General features: G+C 46.6%; 1 protein-coding gene across 3 annotated transcripts in view; it reads right to left on the reverse strand.

Moving 5' to 3' along the window:
- The window catches only part of SLC17A5 (solute carrier family 17 member 5), a 418,561-nt gene that overhangs the window by 89,827 nt on the left and 313,582 nt on the right, over positions 1-15,152 (reverse strand). The window lies entirely within an intron of this gene.

The following is a 15,152-nucleotide window of genomic DNA, read 5'->3' on the forward strand; positions in this document are numbered from 1 at the left end:
ATTGGTATGTCACATCCACTTTTAGTTGTAGGAAAAAGTACAAGTAATGTACCCAAATGACTGTAATCCTCTTCTTGCTCCATTCAGACTGACTGTTAGCCCAGCTGCAAGGAAGGAAACTATAACATTTCTGCGCAGTGAACTGAATCTGGGCACTATTAGTTTATAGAGCAGCTAGATCCTGTCTAGTGATATGTCCAGCAGCTCTGGGTATCTCAGACTTTATCTATGGTCAGACCAACTTCCAGAGCATAAGGAGTAAAACACAAGATGGAGAGACCTCCAGCCATTTAGCCTAGACTCTACTCTTCCAAGGGAACTAACTTAATTGCCCCACACTTCCAGACATAGTTAGATCTTTAAAAACAATTCAAGGACGACTGGATGAGAGAGAGGAGAGAAGAAGTAAAAAGAAGGGCAATGAGATAAACTGGCCGATCGGAGAGAGAAACCAACCCTACGTGACGTGACAGGTGGTTGTTTCTTTTGCCTTTCTTTGCTGCAGAATCTATCCCTTTCATTCCTATATTTTTTTAAGCCACAAAATCATAGCGGAATCCAACTCTTTCTTTGAAGGAATAGGAGTCAGTACTCTGAAAACTGATGACAGCTCTCAAGAGATTATCGCAAGGGCCTTGCTGGCAGTTCCACTGACCTAAGGGTGGCCACTTGCTTGTCAATAGTGTTGGTTAGCATTTCAGCCTCATCTCAGGATACATCCAGTCCTTTTTCCCGAGGCTCTGTTGAAAGCTTGGTCATTCACAGTCTAATCTACATGTTAAAATCAGCCAGAGACTAAGTCAGGATGAGACTATATAAGCTGGAGTGGCAGGAGGAAGCACATTTGGTGCCTCTTGCGCTACTGGAGCTGTGGTGGGGGCTTGAATTCAAAGAGATGAAAGCAGACGGGACAGGGTCCAGTGCAGCAATTTGCATAATGAATTCCTAATACTCGCTTATGGTCCCCATGCTGCCCATACATATGAAACCTTAGGTCTGCAGTGCCCACCGGCCCATTACGGAGATTGCTAGCGGGGGGCAAAAGGAAGGTCTAGGAGGGAGAATTAAGTGATAGGATGGGGGTTGTAAGGTGAAAGGAGAGTAGGCTTCTCGGTCAAACTATTGAGATCTGCATTAAGGTGGATTAATTTTAGGAAACACTACCCTAGAAGGAAGTCAGGAAATCCTAGATCGTCATAGAGAAGGCATTGGCATTTTTCTGACTGTGCAAGCCTCGATCCAGAGCCCAAAAAGTGATTTGAGAGGGATTGAATCAAGGCTCCAATCACTGAAAATGATATGTTTCTTTTGGTGGCACTAAACTTCATGTAATAAGACTGCACATCAATCTGTGTCGAGTAACTCAAATGACCATAAACTGGGGCTAGTCATACAATCTCTGCCCAATGAAGCATCGGAACCGAAGTAGAAGTAGCATGGAGAACATCTCGAGTATTTAATGGAGTACAGACTTCTTGTCAGACATTGTAGGTCTCATTACGCACACACAAACTGGCCTGAGAGCCCAGCGTTTTGTCTGGTCGAAACACAAGACATGGCCTTAGTATTAAGCCGATGTTGCTAAGAGGCCCTTAAGCTCCTAAAAGTTTCATCAGTATACTCACCCTGCTTTTACGTTCACGGAAAAACTATGGTTAACAATAATTTATACACGGGCAACCATAGGAGACCACACGTTTAGCTATATTTTGACTCGGGCAGATGAGTGTCAACTCTCTGTAATTGGGTCATCTGTCTACCTAAGAAAGTATCGGTTGGAAATGGCTTTTTGCAGTGTTATCACCTAACTTTTTGCTTATTCCTCCTATTTTTTCCTGACCTGTTGTTGTTGGCTTTAGGACTCTGGGCTTTTTACCGCTGCTAATCAGTGCTAAGGTGCATATGCTCTCTGTGTAAATTGTTATTATGATTGGTTATCCACGATTAGTATAGTTGATTTACCAATAAGCCGCTAGTAAAGTGCACTGGGTGTGCCAGGGCCTGTAAATCAAATGCTACTAGTGGTTCTGCTTTTTTTTTCAAAAGAAAGACCCGGTCACTGTTTTTGTTCTGCAACTTTATTTTTTAGAGCAGAGTTTCACCCTAAGGTATTCAATCCTTGGACACAACCCCATGTGTAGTACTAGTGGTTCTGCAGCACTGATTGTGCCACCCACATGAGTTTCTCTGAAAAGGTAACTCACGCCTAAACGCTCAGTGCCTGTGCGCAGTTTGTAGAATGCCATGTCAACCTGGCAAGTGCACCCACTTGCCAGGCCCTAACCTTCTCTTTTCTTACATGTTAGTCACCCCTAATGTAGGCCCAAGGTATCCCTGGGCAGGGTGCAGTGTATGTGAAAGGTAGGACATGCCCTGATGTGTGTGGCATGTCCTGAGAGTGAAATACTGTCCATTTCGTTTTTCACTATTGTAAGTCTATATGTTCCCGTAGGTTAGAATGGGGAGTTTGCTTATAACATCTTTTAAGCATAACTGCCCCCTGGGAACCAGACAGGAAAATAAAGTTTAGTATGTCTGAAGTCAGAATGTTAAAATGCATCTTTTAGTGAGGGTGATTTTTACATTCTGTTTGAAAATACCACTTTAAGAAAGTAGGTATTTTCTTGATAAGCCATCCAGTATTCCTCTGCTAGGATGTGTATTGACTGTCTGGCTTTGGAGTGACAGGGGCTGGGGATGTGCAGTGGCTCCAGAAAGTCTGGATAAGTCAGCGCTAGGCTGAATAGGCCCTGTCAGCATTGGAGTGGTGGGAGGAGTAGCACCTGCACCTGAATAGGGCTGCGTCTGCCTTCCACTGTGATGGCTCCGCCCGCCCCCCTGTGGTGTGTCTGGAGCCAGGGCTCACACTGACAATGGAGGTTGTTGTGCACTCACAAAGTGCCCTCCAGAACTGGTTTGGACTGGGCTGTATAAAAAGAGGGGCCCAGACTCCAGACTTTTACATCATCCCTGGAATTCAAGAGGACCCTCTGTCAAGGAGAAGAGCTGGAGAGACTGAGGAGAAGTACTGCCCCATTGCTGTGTGCTGTGTGGGATTGACCTCCAGTTGCTGTTTCTGCCAAGGAAAGGAGAAGGACTTTGCTGTGTGCTGTGTCCCCTGCTTGAAGGAGATATCCAAGGGCCTGTGTGCGCTGGCCTCCGGTTCTGAAGTCTCAAGGACACAAAAACTTCACCCCCAGCTCCCCTGAACTTTGCCACAGTGAGTTCTGACCTACCAGGAGGTGTCTGTGCCGGTATTGGACCTCTGGAGGTGGTTGCTGCCGTTTGGGAGCTGGAAGAGAAAAGGAACCTGAAAAACTACAAAAACAACGCATCACTCTTCTTGCAGGAGTTTTTCTGACACATCTCCATGGCTAGAGAAGAATTTACACATTTCGCCCTGCCACTACGAAAACTGACGTAGCGTCTGTCACCGCTGTAAAAATCGACGTATCAATGGGGTCGCGGCTGAAGAAAATTACACGACTGACGCATCCTGGATTTCCACGCATCACACATGTGCAACAAGATTTCCCGCCGCATCACCTGCAGACCGGAACAGTCACGAAGAATCAACGCATCACTTCCCCCTACAGACTGGATTCGACGCATCACTTTTCCTGCGTGTAGTAGAACTGTTGCATCACCTCCCCAAGATCTCAGAAACTGACGCATCTTTTAGTTTTTGACGCTTCTTCACTATGCAGCTGTTTAGCCTTGTGATTTTTGACGCAACTACAGGTACTTTGTGTAACAGTCATGCATCCATAGTTTTCTATAGTACAAGTTATTGAAACCTTTTGAAAGTCATTTATTAACTGTGTATGTTGGATTTTTGTCATTTTGGTCTTAAGTTTAGATAAAGAAATTATATTTTTCTAAACTGGTGTGGTGTCCATTTGTGGTGTTTTCACTATGTTAATGTGAGTGTTGGTACAAATACTTTACACATTGCCGTTGGGACAAAAGCTACCAAGGGGGTGAGAAGGGGTTATCTAAAGTGTGTATCCACCTTACCCTGACTAGAAGCAAGGGTCCTTACTTGGACAAAGGTACCTACCTCTGCCAACTAGAGACCCCCATTTCCAACAGCATCTGCATGTCAACATAGTAGTATCTGTGAATGGGCTCTATATGGATACCCTAGACCTTGTTAATACCTCAAAACACTCTCCAATATATTTGATTGGTCTCAAATGCATCCTCAGAATGGATAATTCTGTAAGGACTAGGCCTCGCTTTCAGGTGATGAGTGCGCTTTAAGAACCTCACGATTGAGTAGCGCACTTAAAGAATCCCTAATTGATTGACTTTGGATTTCCCCTTTTGTAGAAGAGGAGCCACTATCTCCCAGCCTGTAGCACAAGGAGCCCTTATCTCACAAAGAGCTCTCTGGGATGAACAATGTATCCGGTCAATTTAGTGAGGGACAAAGGTGATCTAGAAATGACAAGGAGCTGCAATAACAAAAGTACACTTAGCTGGCCTTCTGGTGCACCTACTGCTTCCATTCAACAAATCCACTAACACTCTAGGGGAGCACCAGCAGACATTGATAAATAGAAGGTCTTTAAAGAAGCCAAAAATACACGTAGCTGGGGCCCTGGACAATGGTGTCACAAACAGAGAATCAGTAGCTGAGAAGTTCCGTTCTCTGCAGTGTCATTATACAAAGCTGATTATTAAAGTGGACGCCACTATTCCAAAGAAGAAACCAAGAGATCCAATTTGTGGCAGAAAACCTATTAAGGTACACCTATGTCGCTGCAAGAAAGTAGAGGGTTGGGAAGAGAATCAGGATTTTGTTTTGAACATGAAGATGCCTGCACCACTAGGCTCTCAAGGGATGGGTGAGCTGTCAAAAAGGTTGGATTCCCAGGAGCAGGATGATGACGGCATGCCATCTGGAGGGTAACAGCTGGTGAGAAAGTCAGCTTCTTACAAGTCACTAAGATAGGATCCATCAGGACACAGTTAAATGGCAGCATAGCTTTCTTGACGGTGGCTGTAAACTGTAGAACTTTGTGAGATTTGACTTCTACAATCAGTGCAGTTTGTGGACCTTTAGGACTTGCACAGGATCACAATAAATGAATCCACTTCCACAGAAGCAGACTATGTGTTCAAACTGCTAGCATTTTGCACGATGAAGGTCTAAGTAGACCACCACATCAGTGCTCATTGGGGGAAGAAGAAGACCAGTTTTGCTTCGGTCATTCTCATCATAACAAGTCACAGAGGGCATTCCAATGGAATCTGAATTTTCTCCCATTCTATTATAATATTTGTCACAAGGCAGGGGCCTGTTATCTGCCTCCTCCAGCAATTGCCGGGCCTTTCTTCATGGCCTGGACCTCAGCCTGGACCATGAGGAGTTTGGCTTTTGTCTACTTTTTTTGCCCTTGGTATGTGGAGCAGATGATAAGATGCTCATCATCCAAAGAGTGTGTGTCAGCAGCTGCTTTATTCCACAGAATGTATAAGGGATTTAATAGGTACATCCATTCGGGAGCGCAACACTGGAGTAACTGACCAGTAGCAGACCTAAACATTCTAAGCCTAACATTCTGAACAATTATATGTAAATATGTAAGGGAATGTGTGATAGGTGAGAACAGGAAGATACCACACATCTTCCTCCTTCACAAAAACATAAAAAATATGAATACTAAGAACGCAATAGGCCTGAACGATTACATACTTTTTATCTATCATAGGAACAATACACACCATGAATGAACCTAATTAAGTAATACGTTTAATTAGAAAATATTAAACATACGAGAATTTTGTATTAAGTATTGCATAATGTAGTCCTTCATTTTGGCAGGAAACGTATGGCATCGTACACTCCTCCTCATACCTAAAACACTGCCTTCTTTCCTATCTACATGTGACGCCATACTTCTTGTTCCTGAACCAAGTCATATCACCAGCGATGGTTTCTAGCTTAGGGTGTCGGGACTCTGCCCCCTTTACTTTCGCCCCCATCACTATCTCTAAAATAAAACCAAAGTCGTTGTTAATTTATTTTTGGGGTGTCCACGCTGCAGTCATTTACACACAGCATAATTTTTTCTTTCTGGAACTAGGAGTCGGGACTGCTGCACAATGACGCTGAATGACACTACTGGCCTGGGCGGACCAAACGTCTACACTATTTGCCGGGCTGACAATTTCACAACCTTAAGGCCTGTGAGCTCATCAGCTTGGCAAACACATAGGCTTGAGGGCCAGGCTCCAGCCCCTGAGGGCGTCAGGGTAAAATTATCCCCAGGCATTTTAGATTGACATGAAGCCCCAGCACTACAGGGCTTCAATCAGGGAGTTGAGAGCATAGTCACCCCCACCCTTTCCCAACTCGTCACAGGGGGTAGTCCCACTCTGTGACGAGTTGGGAAAGGGCAGGGTAAAAGCTGCAGGCAGGTGGGAAGTCAAGAACTCAAGTCTGCGCAGTTTGTATTCAAACATTTTGAAGGCACTGCACAGACTAGTGGTATCTGCTACCCACAGTGCATTTTGTAAGGGACATGATTAATGGTGGTACGTCGCACGTGTATGACACTGCACAGTAGGATTGACTGCCTGGCTGGTTGGAGCAGACTTGCGGCGGTATGGCGCTAAGGCGGTGCCGATGCACACTACAATTGTGTGTGACTCAGGACAGTGCCTGGGGACTCCAGCTGATGCCCTGCAGCCCCCAACCCAGTGGACCACAAGGTGAGAGGTTTATATTTTACGGCTCCTTCTGCCCCTGAATACTTTAGATTAGCAATTGTGTGCTTTAGTTTTGACCTCTTTATGTATTTCACTGTAGTTTTTATAATGCGACTGTAAGAACTCACCTCGTAGGCAGTGCTAATGGTCTTTGTACACAACTGGCATTCATGCACCCATTTGAAAGTGCTTTCATTGACGGAAATGATTTTTGTAATTCTGGCCTTCTCACACATATATTTTAAAGTACTTTCATATGCACGCACTATAATTTCATTTTATCCTAAAGGATGTTAACTTATGGACTGCTGGGGATCTTTCGCTCCCTCTCGAGGAATTGTTGAGGTCATGCGAAGAGCTAGGCCTTCAACAAGAGGTGCACGGTCCTACCCATCAGGCAGGGCACACCTTAGATCTTATCTTCGCACCAAATGGACTGATATCTGTAAAGGATATCAAGCCATTATGCTGGACAGATCACGCCCGGATTTCATTCCAGATATAGGTAAAGGAACTCTGTATCACCAAACTAGCCCCTCTGCCAACAAGAACAGGTAGGGCGTGGTATAAATTGAGAAGGGCAGACAGGGTGTCCCTTTTTGACCCCCCCTCCTTCAATACTGAGATCTCTTTGGAGGTCAATTGCTCTACGTTTGAGCAAGGGATCTTTAAAACCTTGGATAAAATAGTCACAGTCACCAGATCTAAATCAAGAAGTGCTTAAAAACCTCACAATGCAACTATAAAATAGAGATCTGCAAAACGAAAGCAGAATATTTTGCGAAACAAAATTCTGGTAGCCCCAAATGGCAAGAAAAAGGTTTTTGAGATCCCTCGGTAACTATCAGGTTTGTCTCCTTTGAAGCTATTTCGATGGATGCTTCCGATTTATCCTAAGACTCACTCCCTCTGGACCACCATTAGATCTCCTACCCCCAACAGCATGGAAAGAGCTGGAGGATGAGCTGGCTCCCCCTACTCTGTAACTATGTAATCAATCCCTGGATTCTGGAATTGTACGATCTATCTGTCTGTAAGAAGACAATAGTTACTCCCATTCTAAAAAAACTTCAGCGGATCCACTAATTATCAATAAATACAGACCCATAGCACTCCTTCCCTTCCCTGAGAAAATAGTAGAGCAATATGTGAGAAGAAAGATATCTCACTTCCTTGAGACCCATTCCCTCCTCGAGGATGAACAGTTTGGGTTTTGACTGGGGCACAGCACCGAGTTTGCCCTGAATACAGCACTGGATGAGTTGCAGATGAGGGTGGATAGATGTCAGTCAACAGTCTTAATTATGCTTGATTTGTCGGCTGCCTTTGACACAGTCAACCATACAATCCTCCTGGATAGATTAGCGGCAAATGGAGTGGTGGGCTCTGTGCTGAAATGGATGAGTTCATATTTGGCAGAACGGAGACAGCCTGCTACTTTACCGCCTTAGAGCTCTGAATATAAAAGCCTGCGTCAGGGAGTGCCGCATGGATCGGTACTTAGCCCTGTCTTGTTTAATGTCTAGATGAACCCCCTTATAATACTCGTAAAGGCCTGATGGTCAACTATGCGGACGATATGCAACTGATATTATCCCTTACCAACAATCAGGAGGAGACGTACACAGCCTTTCAACTAGGCATGACAGAAATTCAGGAGTGGATGAACACTAACTCCTTTAAACTGTGGAGATAAAAATGAATTCCCATGCTGTTCAACAGGTAGGATCCCCATGATATTGCCCCATAATTTCTGTTCCCTTTCGACTGAGGCTCCTCAGTCATCTGACACAGTCCGTAATCTTGGGGTTGTGTTTGACAACAAACTGTCCCTGGAGAAGCATGTGACAAAATTAGCTGATACATGTTTCGCACTACTCTGTGGACTAAGAAAGGTGCCCCCACTGCTGCCCTCACATTCCAAACCCCTGGTTATACTCAGTAGGCTAGACTACTACAACGCACTACTCCTTGGAGCACCTGACAATTGTACTAAGCGTCTATACAGAGTTTAAGTGGTGGTGGCAAAACTGGCACTAAACATACCCTGTAGGTCTTCGGCGAAGGATGCATTGAAAGAATTGCACTGGCTCCCTTTAAAGAAAATGGTCAGGTTCATCGTCATATGTATTGTTTTTAAGGCCCTAAATCAGAAAGGCCCTGTTCCACTCCAACCCAGATAAAAAAAAGATACACTCCTACGAGACACCTTTTTTCTAGTTCGGCAAAACTTGTCCGTGACCAAACTTACCAGCAGTCCAGGTATGGGGCCGGGCCTTCTCAGTCAAGACAGCCCAGATGTGGAATCAGCTTTCTCACTCATTGAGGGCTGCAAGGGAGTTGCTGCAATTTAGAATGGCCCTGAAGACTTTGCTCTTCCCAAAATAATTTAATGTATGTGCATCCCAAACATGTCAGGTTCCTTGTCCGCCAGTGCCAGGATACCAGTATTGGTGACAATTGCACTTTATAAAAGTCATAAATAAATAAAAAATAAATAAACCTGATCTCATGATATTCAATTTCAGATCTCTTACCACACTTATTTTTCAACCACCAAGGGACAAGTTCTAATGGAGATAGTTTGATGACTTGATTGGAAGTGATCCTGTATGTGAGAAGTGTGGTTTCAAACGCTTCACTCCAATCAATACCTCCTTTAAATTAAGCGTTAACTGAAAAGCCTACTTAATTGCTCTGTAAGACTTGTCCACTTGACCATTAGCCTTGGGACGGAACACAGATATGCTCTTGAATACAATGCCACATTTTGACAAAACAAATCTTCTGTATAATTACTGCCACACTAGTTCAAGTTCAGGAATTTGTATAGCGCACTGCTCACCCAGAGGGTCTCAAGGCGCTAGGGGGAGGGGTTCATTATTTGTCGAATAGCCAAGTTTTAAGTTCTTTTCTGAAGGAGATGTGGTTCTGAGTAAGGCGGAGGTTGGTGGGGAGTGAGTTCCAGGTCTTGGCAGCCAGGAAGGAGAAGGATCTGCCACCCATGGTGGATTTCCGGATGCGCGGGACTGCGGCGAGGGCTTGATTGGAAGATCTTAGTTGGCGGGTGGGTTTGTAGAAGGACAGTCGAGTATTGAGGCATTCGGGTCCTAGATTGTAGTGGGCCTTGTGTGCGTGGGTGAGAAGGCGAAAGGTATTCTTTTGTTGACGGGAAGCCAGTGGAGGTCTTTTAGATGTCCGGTGATGTGATCTTGGCGCGGGATGTCTAATATGAGTCTCACCTTTCTTAACAATTCTCTTGCACAGGGAGTAGTGACCCCGGCACTCAAAACAGCTTTTATAGTGCCCATCTTGAAAAAACCCGGCGCTGACCCTACCATCTCAGCCAACTACCGTCCTATCTCCCTGCTGCCCTATCTGGGTAAGGTGCTGGAACGCCACGTCACCGCAGTCCTCAGCACCCATGTAGAGGCCAACGGTGGGTTGGCCTCCCGTCAGGCTGGTTTCCGCCCTAGGCACTCGACCGAATCAGTCGTAGTTTCGGTCCTGGACACCCTCAGGAAGGGATTGGACAACAATAAACATCAGGCGCTGGTGCTTCTCGATCTTTCCGCCGCCTTTGACACGGTTGACCATACCATCTTACTGTCCCGTGTCAGGGCGGCGGGAATCGAGGGCTCAGCCCTGATTTGGCTGTCCTCCTTCTTGAGGGACCGCACTCAGGCGGTCCGGCTAGGCGACTTCACGTCCACTCCACTTCCTGTCACTTGTGGTGTTCCCCAGGGATCTTCTCTTTCTCCTTTGCTGTTCAACCTTTATATCTCTCCCCTCATCTTTGCTCTTCAGCAGCTGGAGGTTACCGTGTATAACTACGCTGATGACCTCCAGCTCGTCTTTGATCTATCTATTTCCTCTCTTTCTGTCTCTAACTTTCAATCCACCATGATTTTCATCAGGGACTGGATGAACCACAACCACCTGAAATTGAACCCAGATAAAACTGAGCTGGTTCTCACCGGTGGGTCGTCCAGTCCCTGGAATTCCTGTTACTGGCCCCCCTCTCTTGGCCCCCCCCCCACTCCCTCACCTACAGTTAAAACACTGGGGGTTAAAATCAACAACCAGCTCACTCTTCACTCACAAATCAGTTCCGTTGTCTCCTCCTGCTTTCTCACCCTCCGCACCATCCGCTCTGTTTCCCGTTTCTTTTCCCCACAGGCACTTAAGTTGATCATGGCCGCACTGGTGATCTCGAGGCTAGATTATGCCAACGCCATCTACAACGGCATCCCAGCATATAGCCTGCGGAGACTCCAGTTGGTTCAGAACCAGGCGGCTCGCCTGGTCTATGGTCTCCCACGGTACCATCACTCTACACCCCTCCTTAAAGAGCTTCACTGGCTCCCTGTCAGAGAACGTTCCCTGTTTAAGACCGGTTGTATGGTTTTTCAGGCTCGACAAGGCACTGCCCCTGTCTTCATTTCCTCGTTATTAAAGGAATACGTCCCCACCAGAGAGCTTCGTTCCTCCTCCAAATCCCTTCTCCAAACCCCACGTTTTAAACGTAAAAAGTGGGGCGGCACCAACTTCGCTACTCTTGCCCCCACTTTCTGGAATTCCCTTCCCGATCATCTTCGCTACGCAACCCATTATCTTTCTTTTCGCAAAGATTTAAAAACTTTTCTCTTCAACCAAGCTTTCCCTGTATAAATTGCCCTTTGTTACCCACTACAGGTCTGATTTTCCTCAGGTGTCGAACTGACCACTAGCGCCAAGAAACCGCAAGGTGTACGTTGCGCTGTACAAATGTTTTAAATTAGAATTAAATTAGAATCCATTCGGCTACTTCTTTCATGCCTTCGTGAAGATTGGTTTTGGCGGTGTTGGGGTCTTTGGTGAGGGAAAGGATTAGCTGGGTGTCGTCGGCGTAGGAGATGATGTTGAGGTTATGTTGACGCGCGATGGAGGCGAAAGGACTCATGTAGACGTTGAAGAGGGTGGGACTGAGTGAGGATCCTTGAGGTACGCCGCAGATGACTTCGGTGGCCTCCGAGTAGAATGGGGGAAGTTGGACTCTTTGCGTTCTTCCAGCGAGGAATGAGATGATCCAGTTCAGGGCTTTTCCTTGTATGCCGATGTTGCTGAGGCGTTGTATAAGGGTGTTGTGGCAGACTGTGTCGAAAGCGGCGGAAAGGTCGAGTAGGATGAGGGCCACTGTTTCTCCGTTGTCCAGGAGTGCTCGGATGTCGTCAGTCGCTGCTATGAGGGCGGTTTCGGTGCTGTGTTTGGCTCGAAACCCGGATTGAGATGGATCAAGGGAGTTGTTGGATTCAAGGAAGGCGGCGAGCTGGCTGTTGACGGCTTTCTCGATGACTTTGGCCGGGAATGGGAGGAGGGATATGGGTCGGTAGTTTTTAAGTTCAGAGGGGTCTGCTGTGGGTTTCTTCAGGAGGGCGCTGAGTTCGGCGTGTTTCCAGCTTTCTGGAAAGGTGGCAGAGTCGAACGAGCAGTTTATGACATCGCGAAGATGGGGTGCGATGATGGAGTCAGCTTTGTTGAAGATGTGGTGGGGGCAGGGGTCAGAAGGCGAGCCAGAGTGGATTGAGTTCATGAGGCGAGTGGTGCCTTCAGTGGTGATTGGGTTCCAGGCGCTGAGGTTGTTAGTTGGCGGAGTAGGATCTGAGGGGGGTGGGGAGGGTTGGACGCTGGGAGCATTCTTGAAGCTGTTGTGGATGTCGGCAATTTTGTTGTAGAAGAAGGAGGATAACGCATCGCAGAGGTCTTGGGAGGGGGTGATGTCGTTAGATGCTGCGGTGGGGTTGTGAATTCTTTGACGATGTTGAAGAGTTCCTTGCTGTTATGAGTGTTGTTGTCGAGACGGTCCTTGAGTGCTGATTTCTTGGCGGATCGAATCAGTTGGTGGTGTTTGCGAGTGGCTGTCTTGAGGGAGTCCATGTTGTCTGAGGTAGGGTTTTTTCTCCAAATCTTCTCCAGGGTGCGGCATAGTTTTTTGGACTTTTTAAGTTCCTCATTGAACCAGGGAGCCTTTTTGTTGGCTGATTTAATCTGATGCTTTTTCAGGGGTGCTAATTCGTCAGCACTGTGGGTAATCCATTGCCTAAGGTTGGTGGCCGCTTGGTCTGGGTCCATTGAGAGGGTGGGAGGGTTTTTGTTGAGTGAAGTGAGGAGTTGGTCGATGGTGATTTTGTTCCAGTTTCTTCGAGGAATAGGTTGCGGACGGTTGTGGGTCAGGGTGGTTTTGTAGCTGAAGTGAACACAGCTGTGATCCGTCCAGTGGAGAGCTGTAGTACGATCGAAGGAGATGTGCTTGCTGGAGGTGAAGAATGGGTCGAGCGTGTGTCCGGCTGTGTGGGTGGGGGTGTCAACAAGTTGTTTGAGTCCGAGATTGGCCAGGTTGTGTGGACCATTATCTAAGACAATGACTTCAGATAATCCTTCTCTACAGAACAACTCATGAAAACACTCAACAACAGATTCTGAAGTGATTTTCCCCACCATCCTCATCTCTGGCCACATAGAGTCATAATCTACTATAACAATGGCAAACACTTCTTGTCTAGCGAGTACAGAAAATAGACCCGAAATATCAATATCTAGTTTCTTCCAAGGTTCATCGGGTAACTCAACAGGGATAGATTCAGCGGATGTCTTAGCTGACAAGTCAACCAACCACATAACATACTTGACTTCACCAAGTCCTCCACCATAGCATCCAACCTAGGCCCCCAGTATTGTTCACTCTTTTCCGTGTGCCTGAAATAGATGTGACCCTCATGTGTCTATTCAATACTTTTCCCCCAAAAATTGAAAGGAGGAATTACTTTCTCTCCTCTGAGAAACACCTTTATCCTTTGGTTGTGTAATCTTTTACCTTCTTCAGAGACATTTCTTTTTTAACTTCATCAAACCATTTTTCCTCAGTTATATAGTGTGACATTTCACAACCAATTTCCATCTTACAAACGTCAGAAAAAGGAAAAGCTACCTCACATTCAGGTTCGTCATTCAAGCATGGACCGTTAATTCCATAGCTATCTTGACATGCAATCTGCATACACATTATTTTTTGATGGTACTGTATTGGAAAGCTAATCTAGATAATCTACAATATCTAGATTATATCAGTATCTAGTCAATATACTGCCGCCCTCTCAGAGCTACCATATTAAACAAAGGTTTGTGATCTGTTCTTATGTCAGATTTAGTGCCCCATTAATACATCCTAAAGTGTTCTGCTCCCTACAGACAAGCTAAAAGCTCCTTCTCAATGACTGAATGTTGTTCAGAATCACGTAAAGCTCTCAAGCCATAGGACACAATCCATTCCGTCCTTCCATAATTTTGCAGCAACACTGCACCTAGGCCACAAAGGCTAGTATCCACTGCAATAACACATTTCTTCTGTTTAATAAATGGCTTTAGACATGATGCATTGATAATTTCTTGATTCAATAAATTAAAGGCTTCAACTTGTTTTTGTTCCCAACCAAAAAATATATAAAAAAAAAAAAAGACATCTCAGTCTACCCATATTTCATTCATTAAGACTGCGAAGATAGGGGGGCGTGGCTTGCAGCCGAGGGGAATGGTCGCACATCGAAGCGGCTCCTCGGCCCTCGCAGCCTTACTGCTATTAATCCTGAGCTGGTGCCTCCATACTGCCCAGGGTCGATAGAAAATAGATCGCTGACCATTTGGACTCCCCCGCTCGGCCCCTGATGCCAACCGGATCCTCTTAAACATCGGAGTTTGGTCCCGAAGATCGGCCCTCCCTCGGCCCAAGATGGCGGCCACGATCACTAGACGCTCTGCTGCAGGTACCGGAACTGCTCCGAACGCAGAGTGACCCTGAATCCCAGCGAACAGCTTTGTCGAGTCTTGAGGGGGCGATTCTCAATCAATACCACCCACCCACGCCTTGCTGGCCCCCCCCAGGTGACGAGCGGCACAGCAAACAATGGGCCCCCCCAGCCACCCCGCATCAACGCCCACGCGAGTCCCCGGCTTTGGGCCTACTGCCGGGGACCGCCCTACAACTGCTGGTGGCATTCGGCTCTTCCCCGCTCTGAGACACAGCGGCCGCATATACGGCCCCACCACACGGCCCACCTCCCCCTGCCTGACCGAATGGCTGGAACGACAAGGAGGTTTCCGAGCCTCTTGTGAGCCATGCTGATTAAGTGACCACACATCACCCTGGGCCCTACGTTGACGCGCGGTGAACGACGCTCGCCCCTCCGCCTCTGTGACGGAGTAACTGATCTCTGTGCCCACCCTGACTACTGGAGACACCTGGAGGACGAGGAGCTCCCACGCTGAAGTGATCGGCCCTCCCAAGATTGCTGGTGCTGCCAGGGGGATGCAACCAGGTGCGGTCTGCACGCTACTCTGAGTCCTACTTGATGGTAAGGCCAGCATAACTGGGAGTGGTGTTCCTGATCCCCATTCTCCAT

This window comes from Lissotriton helveticus, chromosome 6, assembly GCF_964261635.1.
Source record: "Lissotriton helveticus chromosome 6, aLisHel1.1, whole genome shotgun sequence".
NCBI classification, from domain to species: domain Eukaryota; kingdom Metazoa; phylum Chordata; class Amphibia; order Caudata; family Salamandridae; genus Lissotriton; species Lissotriton helveticus.